General features: G+C 44.4%; 1 protein-coding gene across 4 annotated transcripts in view; it reads left to right on the top strand.

Annotated features, from left to right (window-relative positions):
- The first annotated feature begins 2,070 nt into the window (after positions 1-2,070).
- Positions 2,071-9,879, top strand: part of pkp4 (plakophilin 4) — a 98,317-nt gene continuing 90,508 nt past the window's right edge. Inside the window, exon 1 of one of the 4 annotated variants that reach the window (XM_080478603.1) lies at positions 2,071-2,259. The gene's annotated coding sequence lies outside the window, so the exon portion shown is untranslated. The remainder of the gene's footprint in view (positions 2,260-9,879) is intronic. The other 3 variants (XM_080478601.1, XM_080478602.1, XM_080478600.1) reach the window with 3 other exon arrangements.

Below are 9,879 nucleotides of genomic sequence, written 5' to 3'. Positions count from 1 at the left end.
TCTTTATATGTAGATGTGTATATGTATATTCGCAGTATATATGTATTTGTGTGGGTGTATGTGTGAGTGTGAGTATGTATATATATATATCTCTTCTATATTAGATAATATTCTAACTGCTATATTTACATATTTAACACTAACTATTCTTAATGCAGAAAGATAATTATAAAATATAACTATTGAATATTGGAGAAGGGTTCCCTACCCCTTTTCAGGCATGATAATTAGATATATGAAGTATGTATGTGTGTGTGTATGTATGTTTATAAATATGTGTGGGGATATTTAAACATAGATTTTATATTTATATAGATTATATTTTCATAAGCTATAAATGTATTATTTATCATCTTCAACATATGTATATATGTGTGTATATGGATATTAGTTACTTATGTGATTATTTGAAATGTCACATTTCACATGCCTGAAATTAATTTGTTTTGAAAAAAAAAAGTTTTTATTATATTTATATTTATGCTGACATCTGCAAATCTAAAAAAAAATGAAGTAAGTGCAATAGAAAAATGGCTCTTGTTGAGTGCTAAAGGGTATGTCTAATTCTGATATATTTGCCCCAAAGGAGGGAACGGCAGGGACTCAACTGACTGTGTCTGACTTTTTTTTTTTGAAAGGTTCAGCCGTGATTCAAAGAAGCAACTGAATAAACACAAGAAATCCTGCCAGTGACAAAACTTCAAAGACTTGACAGCATCTAAACAAGTAACATGGGGACTGCCGATGAGTCCAGGTCATGTCTGTTGAACAGATCATGCTATAACAAGCCAATGGGATTTTTCTTCCCCACTTACCTATATCTTTTGTTCTGGAGCTTGGAGTGAACATTTTTAGGTTTCTTCATCAACAAAGCACTTATAATACCTGAGAAAGACAGAAATTGATCATTGACATGTGGCATACAGTATGTAGAGGTTGAGCAAACTTTTAAAACGCACTCTTTTGCCTGCATAGATCAATGGCTTCAGTGAGACACAAGCAAGAAAGCAAAAGATCCCATCAAAAGCCTTGTAAACTTTATTCCATGCATGACATTGCTAAGAAATATCAGTGGACTCTTGCAAGTTTTAGACCTTGGGAGGGGACAGATGGTGCACCCAGTGTGAGATATGCTGCTGGAACATCTCTGTGTCTTTGTTTTGGATTAAGCTTGGAAAGATTCTGGCTTCATGGGATATGTGTTAGTTGAGATGTACAGAGTGTGAAAGGCTGGTGTGAAGCATGCAGGAATGGATCTAAGAGTGTAAGGAACACTAATGCTCTCTGGGCCCATTGAAAAGGGATATTGTTTGTTAACATCTCCAGGACATATCAATGCTTTTCTTATTAATTAAATTGAAAAGTAGGTCAGTCTTCAAGACAGAATAGAAATGTACTATATCACCCATTGATTCTCACAGACTTAATGTCCCTAAACATTGCTATCTCATAATGAGACAATATTCAACTGCGGTATAAAGTGATAGTTTAATATTTGTATAAATCATGGACTCACAACTCAGTTTTCTTCCTTTAGATCTGTTTTAGGGGGCAAAAAGCATTGCGAATTAATCACAGACTCACAACAAAGAAGGTCTTCATACAAAAACCCCCCCATCATATTACTTTAAACACTGATTTCACTTACATAGCACTTCTCCACTGCTTGTGCAGTTCACCAAGCACTTTACATTCACCCATTGACATGCAGAATACACCCTGGACAGGTCTCCAGTCCATCACGTATTTTCACCAAACACATCAATTCATCTTTCAAAGTAAATGAGCCCGAGCGATTGGCCAAAAATGAAACTGTATTTCTCAAACAAATCAAGCATACACACGCCTCAAAACTATACTTTCTGATCTGCGAAGCCGCCTAGCTTACCTTGCGTTATCCTCTCTGCTCAGTGTATGGCTTGAAAAAAAATTGGTAACCAGGGTAACTACATCTGCCCTACCATTGGTCAATTCAACGGCGAGTCCCTCCCTGGAAACGCCCACTCCAGAAGTCCCGACCAATCACAAGTGCAGATCGGTTTCCCACATTCCCGATGACGTCATGCACGCGCTCCTCGCTGGGACTGCCTGGTGGAAGCAGGAGCAGCGGAGGGCTGAGCTCGTCTTCTTCTCCCCGCTATGGACGCGCATTTCATTCTTCCACATGCATGGGACTAAACGACGGGACTTTACACATGAAGTTACTTCCGATGTTCATCCGAGCCGCAGCTCAGCCCTCGCGACAACAGTCCTCCTAAGGTAATTAAGTGATTTTGGTTGCTCTGTTTCAGAAATGACCAGGAAGGAAGAGAGAAAAAAAAAAAAAAACGCAGAGAAAAAAAACAACCAAAGCATCTGCGCGCAGAGAGGCAGGAGGTTATGGACTGTTTCTTAAACTCAAAAAAAAAAACTCTTGAATAAAAGAAAGTGTAGGGGGGGGGGGGATTTCAGTAGATATGCGGCGCAAGTCAAGCTTCTCCAGGCTTCTTCACAGCGGGGAAGAATCTAATGCTACTCTAATCTGGTTCTTGTGACCGATTCGTGGCAAACAGCACACCTTCTGAGACCTTCAGCGCGCACGGCTTGATGCCCTGCAGAGCCGCTGGGATGAAAACTTGGCTCGATCACACACAAACTGTTCCGGGCTCAGTTTTCTCACAATCGAAAAGAAACTCCTCCTTTTTTTTTTTACCCCCTTCCACTGGTATTGTCCTTGAAAACGTGTGGCTAAGTAGGCAGGTGAGCTTTGTGTGTGTGTGTGTGTGTGTGTGTGTGTGTGTGTGTGTGTGTGTGTGTGTGTGTGTGTGTGTGTGTGTGTGTGTGTGTGTGTGTGTGTGTTGGGGGGGTTTGTCAGGAATGCGAGGTCGCCCGGGGGAAGAGATCCAAACTCCCTGAAGATTGGGTTTACCTTTTTACCCCCGTGGTCAGTCTCTCCGGTGAGATTACGCCATATTCAATGATCCTAATCTGCATTTTAATTAGGCGCGCTCCTTTTAAAATGAAACGGTGACTCTGGTTTCTTTGGGCTGCACTGTGTGATATCAGACTCCCTTTTAGGACAGGATGGGTTTCACCTTTGTTGCTCCGGTGGCTGTGTGAAATAGTCACATTACCTTGACGATGCACGTTGTTGGATTTATTGCAAGGGTCGTAAATGGCAATATTTTCCAAGTCATTTAGCCGATTGCCGATGCGATTTACGCGCACATTTTATTTTGGAAGGAACTTTAAGTCTCCCCTGCAGCGAAATGAACAGATCATGACTACTGTTATCGCACACATGCAATATAAAGTGTGGTTATTCTCTAGGCGAAAGAAGAAATCATCCCAGATTGGGTAAAGTATGTGATGTTGAATTTTGAGGTTTTCTCAAAAAGTGTATGATCCTTTGATTCACCAAGGTAAATGCATTTTGACTTAATTATAGCACAGGAGTTCACAAGATGTTGATTTTGGACCTGTGTTTGCTTGTACAATTTCCATTGAAATGACCTGACCTCGAGCATTGCCTTGTAATATCCTCCCAGGCTGTCTTAGACTACACATTTGTCGATTGTTGTGTCTCCTTTCTGCTTCAGACCTGAAATAATTTAGTCTATTAAGGACCATCACAATGTGAGACAATTGATTTGAAATTCCTATTAATGAATGAGTCTCACATGCAACATAAAGGCCTTTGCTCAGCTTTCCGCTCATCTAATAACCCCGTGCTCCTCTCTTATAAACTGCCCCTAAAATCCCACTGTGAGGAATGTCATTCCAAGGGGAACGGGGTATTTGCTATTTTAATCCCTTTGTGCCATGCTTAAGTCCTGATAAAGACCAAAGCAGTGAAAACTAAAAAGCTGAAGAAGCACTTATTAATTTTCTGATGATGGGTGTTCACTAAAGGTCAAGTTTTCGCACTCCTCTCGTCACATGCGAGCGGCTTGGAGCAGCTCTTCTGGCTCTGTTTGCTACACAGGTGTGGAAAGGTTATCTGCCTGCATGCACTGTTGTAACCATGGTGCAAATTAATTGTATCTCAGCCAATTAGCATTGGACATGCATTTGGCAAATACTATCATGCACTGTCTTGTTCACTCTCTCATGCAGGCGTACATGCTGACACTCAAGAGGAATCTCAGGGTTGCTCTCCTCGTGATTCGCATTAGCTCAGCAGACACACACACACACACACACACACACACACACACACACACACACACACACACACACACACACACACACACACACACACACACACACACACACACACACACACACACACACACACACACACACACACACAGCCACTCAGTTGACAAGCAGTGGTTGTGGTTTGCTCTGGTTTACTCGGAAACAGAGACAACATTGGGATTCTAAGCCAAAGAGTCAAACCCCACCTCCTGGGTTTTTTTTTTTTTTGCTTGTAAGCAGAGGCACTGTGTTGGGCATACGGGGAGAGGCAAGTCAGACGTGCAGCCAGATAGATGGCCGTTTCATTTGTCATGCACTCGGCCATTTATCTGTTCTACTGTGGTAAAGTTGAACGCATGTTGAGTTCGCTCTGTGCAAGTTTTGCAAAATATTTAACTGTGCACATGTAATGAACAAACGTTGCTGCAGCAAAAAAAAAGAAGAACTTTGCAAATGCTTGCATATATGGTTGATCCAGTCTTCAGTCTTTAATGGTAACTGACAACAGTTGAATAGTTAAGTGTTCTTTGGCAGGGCTCTGCTTCTTGCTGTTTCTTCCCTCTCTAATTCTGGCCCTACACCAGGGCTTAATCCCTTACCCCCATGTTGCTTGTCAGATTTGCCTCTTTCTGCTACATTAGAAAAGTGTCTGCCCCACCACCCCTTTCACTTTAAGAATGAAAAAAGTATTCTGGTTTCATGGCCTGTGTGCTTGAGAACAAAATAGGTATTTTCCTTGCATTTAAAGTGCTAACGCGTAAACCTTCTCCCCCAGCCAGTCAAGTGAAGGTCAGCAATCGTTCAATTCAATCAGTTGAGTGCTCCCGAGAGTGAAGTTTGGGCTTAATGACAGTTGTGTTTTACATCCGCTGTTACCAACACTTAAATGCACCTTATTTTATATGGGTATTCATGCACTGTAATTCATTTATTGACACAAACACTGTGGCAAATGTACCAGTCTCATTTAGAGAGCAGAAGCCGTGTTTGATTGTTGGACTTGACTAAAAACCGTAGTACTGGGAGAGTTTGTATGATGGTGGAGACTTGCTCTAAAGTGTGAGTGGTGCTCAGCGGCTGTGCTTTTTGTTTCCCGTGAAGTCGTCTTAGCTACTGTGGTGTAGCGCCAGTGTGGGATGATAATAATAGTTCGTGGTAGCTGTCGCAATCAACCAAAGAAAAGCTTTTATTCATCCTTGGGCGTATGAGTTCTATTTTTCCTTGAAATCCGCCTGATGTAGCGTCCCTCCATCCTTCAGTTTTGGGCTTTCTTTCTCTCTCGTTTCCCTTGAGAACAAACCACAACTCATCAAAGAGGGAATTTCTATTGTGTCGTTCGGATTTTAAGAAAGAAAAAAAAAAATGTTGAAAGGCAAGGTTCTGCACTGTAATATGCTGTTCATTCCTATGGTTGACATTCCTTGTAATCAAATGAAGAAAAAAACAAAACAAAGAGGCACCAATTAAAGAGCTATAACTCTGTTGCGCTCAATCTCACATTGGCATGTGTGGATAAGCTGTGACATGTGCAGCTGCTCGCTGATTGTTGATCTAACTGGTTGTACAGATAGACAGAAGCCCAGATTTCATGCCTCGAGGTTGGATCCAGGACAGCTAAAGATAATACAGAACACAAAGCATGTCAGCGCTTTTCGAGATTAGGCGCACAATAGAATTTTGTCCAGTAAAACAGCTCTCTGTTGGGGTCAGCGTGTGATCAGAATATGCAAATTACCCTAGTGGTAGGCTACCGGAAGGTTCTACCCTGTCAGAGGTAATTTACATATAAACGAATCGCCAAACAGAAGTAAATTGTTATTTACGGGTTGACAATTACTGATCACTAGCGGTAGGCCACCAAAGTAATGGATTACTGGAGTAATAGATTACTAAGGTAATGTACCAAGTGTAAGTTATGCAAAGCTATAAAGGTTGATTGGAGTAAATAGTCAGTTATCGGCCAACAGCTTTGGGCTAAAAAGGGTCGCCTGACGGGAGGAACCTCCACGGGGTCCCATCGCGAAGGCGGTCCACCAGTGGCACGACCGGTCAACAGGCGTGACGGGTCACTCCTTTGTTGACAACTGCGGGTCAGTGGCGTGACCTACCGAAGCGCCTGTGGACCCACAGGAGGCGACTCGCTGGAGTAACCGGGGAAAAGCTCAAGCTGCGAAGGCGTCACAAATGGCTATTGACCTATCAATGAACAACGGTACTTGATTACGAGTGATGATTAAATTACGGAGAGCAACCTATGATTCAAGTTATCAATGAAACAAACCTGCGATTTGTAAGTCAATAACTGAGGGGAGGCTGAATTACTTCGGTGGAGTGGACCACCGAAGGTGATCTGCAAGTAATTTAGAATGGATTGTTAATCAAACAAGTTTGGTTATTTATCTAATAACAATCGGGAGTAATCAAGGAGGAGTTGGAATTAATTAAGTAAAGTCGGGGTTTACTAATTAAATACAATGAGTTATTTGAATGAGCTAAACCATTGAAATTGAATTAAATGCAGTTAGGATTATTAATTGGATAAACTTGCGCTTTATGAATTAATAATACTGGATAATTGGATGCTGAGATGCACGAAAACCACTTAAAAATGATTAAAAGCACTCTTGAGTATTAATTGAATAAATTGACTAATTTATTAATTAATAAAGCATACAAATTATCTATCTGCAACAAAAATAAATGAACAATAGCTTAGAGACAATTCAAGTTGTGATTAGGTTAACTGGGTAACAGATCAATCAATAATAGTGCGGGTAATTAACCACAGAAAATGCGATGAAACACTTAAAATTATTTAAAAGCAATGCGGGTTATTCCCGTGGAAAACCTGCATTCATTCGCCAACGCCTCCTAGGTGTGTTAAATTACCCAAAGCGTCAAAATCATTGAAATTGATTTAAACCATTCAAACTATTAATCAATTGAATATTACCGTTACTTAATCAAAGTCGGGGCACCAGCTGAAGTTAGGGTCTTAAACGAAACATCAGTCTTAAAAAAGAAAGTTCAATTAAAATGTTTAAATTATTATTTCTGATTGAAATGATAATCGCAATTTAACTGAAGCAGGAAAGGAAGGCTGTAAATCCGAGCACTGACTGTTACAACCAGCAGTTGTCGCTGAAAAGCACACAAAAACCACCAAGAATCGTTCAATTCAATTATTAAGTGTTTATTAACAAACGTCTATTCCTAAATCATCAATCTATGAATCACATCTAATCAATAAACATCAAGCAAGATCTCATAAAACAACACAATACAAAACAAAGCCAGCTAATAAAGTGTGTGTGTGTGTGTGTGAGTGTGTGTGTGTGTGTGTGTGTGTGTTCGAGTGTGGGGGAGCGATGTGTGTGAGTGGGTGTGTGTGTGTTCGAGTGTGGGGAGCGATGTGTGTGTGTGTGTGTGCGGGTTTGTGGAGCGAAAGGGGCGTGACTTGGTGAGAGGGTAATGACCACGAACGTCCACCAGAGGGAGGTAGACGTCGGCGGTCCGGTGTAATCACCCGATCTGGCCACTAGGTGCGCGTCGGCGCGCGGGGCAGTTGTGATGACTTAATGCGACCACCAGATGGCGGTACGAGCGGTTGCAATTACCCACGCGACTACCAGAGGGCGCCAAACGGCTCGGCGACCCGGCGAGGAAATCGATGTGATTACCCACCCGGTCACCAGAGGCGCTCGGCGTGCTCTGCCTGGGATAGCGTGACGTCACTGAGCTCCGCACGGGCCGTAGCCGTCGGGAGCGCGCCGGATTCCTTGTGGCCGAGAAATCCGAGCCGCAGTGAACTACACACGGTCCCAGGGACGCACTGAAAGGAGGCGCTTGGAGGCAGCGGCGGCCGTACCGTGCGCTGGTTAGTGAACAGGGAAACAGAGGAGAAGAGGAGAGAGAGAGAGGAGAGAGGAGGGGGTGTCTGACTGTGTACACTGACGCGACCGCCTCAGCTTACACGTACAGAGTCCAAAAACGGCTGTTCAGGCAGATATGGACTCTGGGAGCAGAAGCGTGAGCTGAGGATGAGGAGGCTCGCGCGTGCGTGCGATGATTCGCGTGGATGGCCGTCCACGCGTAGACACAAAAGTACTCAGAAACAGGGATCGGCGTCCCAAAGTTACAAGTACCAACAATAAACACACAGCAATAATAATATCACGTTATTCTAATTCCTGCCCAGACTCTAAGCCTTACTTGGTTGGACGAGGGGGAAACGTGCTTCCGTGGCCAGGTGAAATCCGTCGATTTGTGGCCGCGGGCGGTTCTCTGGCGTCCCAGAAAATAGAGACCTGACGTGGACTACGGAGGGGAAACCCGTAGTGTGATCCGAGGGGCGATCAGCAGCTTCTTGCGATGAGGGGGGGGAGTGAAGAAGCGATGCTCAGGTCGGTCTGCAGACGAGCGTGCGGTTGCAGCGCGCGCTCGGGGTCCGGATGATGCAAACAAAAAAGGAAGAAAAAAAGAAGGGGAAACCAAAAATAAAGGGAATTCCCGCTTTTCTTGAGCTCGTCCAGCGAGGTGAAGAAAATTCAGGCCCGGTCCAGGTGCGTTAACACGAGGCGCTTTGTCTCCTTACGAAAAGGTGCGTCTGGGTTGACGCGATTTCGTTTTGGAAGAGGCTGGATCTCTTCCCGGGCCTGAATTTATACCGTTATGATGTCTTCCGGGCTCCCCGCGGCGTTGGCCGTGGTTCAGCCAATCCACGCGGGGTTGGCTTGCGCGTCACCGGGCCGGTGACCCGGTGATGACGGGATTTTGGGTCCCCCTGCCGTCGAGCTGCAGTGCCGCAGCTAGAGGAGGGGGGACCCGGGGGCCCCCCAGGGGGGGGTCATGTGATCAATGGCGAATTTTCCAGGGTTGAGCACATGGTTTCTTTGTTCTCAAAGAAACGTGGCTCACCCCCCTCCTCGCCCCCCCCCCCTTCCTCATGAGGGTGAGTGAACAAAGGATTTTGGCTCCAACATCCCCCCTTTGTTCCGAAGAGTGGGATGCAGGTCACAGTCTTTGGAGCAAACCTGGGCCGAACAATCCATAGAATCTGTGAACGTCCCCATGTCCTGTGAAACATACTGTCCTTCTCTGTCCACCAGTTCACACGTGAGGTTATTTCCTGAGCAGGCTGGGCTAGTCTGGGCAGGCTAAGGCTAGTCTGGGCAGACTTACTATTTCTATTCTAACTATCTAAGCACACATACATTTCATTTCTTAAGGGTCGTCACCAGTGAACATGAAAGAGGTAGGAAAGGGACAGGAGAGTGAGAAATAGGAAGGGAACGGGTGGTTAGGAAAAGGGTTAGTAGGCCGTGCCTTCACCTCTTGGTTGGGTGAGGGCTGGCCTATTGTGTGTTTGTGGATGGGCCCACAAAACGTGGCGAGACCAGGGTCAGGGAATCCAGTCGGGCCTGTAGTTTCTGGATGTACTTGTACATCGCGTACGCCACTACGGCCGTGATGATCCAGCCACTGAGCAACATTCCGAGCGCTGCCATGCTGATGGGATGGTCTTGGTATGGGTGTCCACCTGCCCGCCTAGGGAAAGTGGCTGAGAGCCCTGTGGGCTTTAAATTGAATTTAATCAATTTGGTTCCCTCAGCCAGAAGCTGGCTTTGGAGGGTGGCATCAATTGTGAAATTGTGCCCGACGAATGCATCCATCATCTCAATCTCCACCTCGTGTCGGTCG

The sequence above is a fragment of the Lipophrys pholis genome (assembly GCF_963383615.2).
Source record: "Lipophrys pholis genome assembly, chromosome: 13".
Lineage (NCBI taxonomy): Eukaryota > Metazoa > Chordata > Actinopteri > Blenniiformes > Blenniidae > Lipophrys > Lipophrys pholis.
This window is presented reverse-complemented; position numbering and strand designations above follow the sequence as displayed.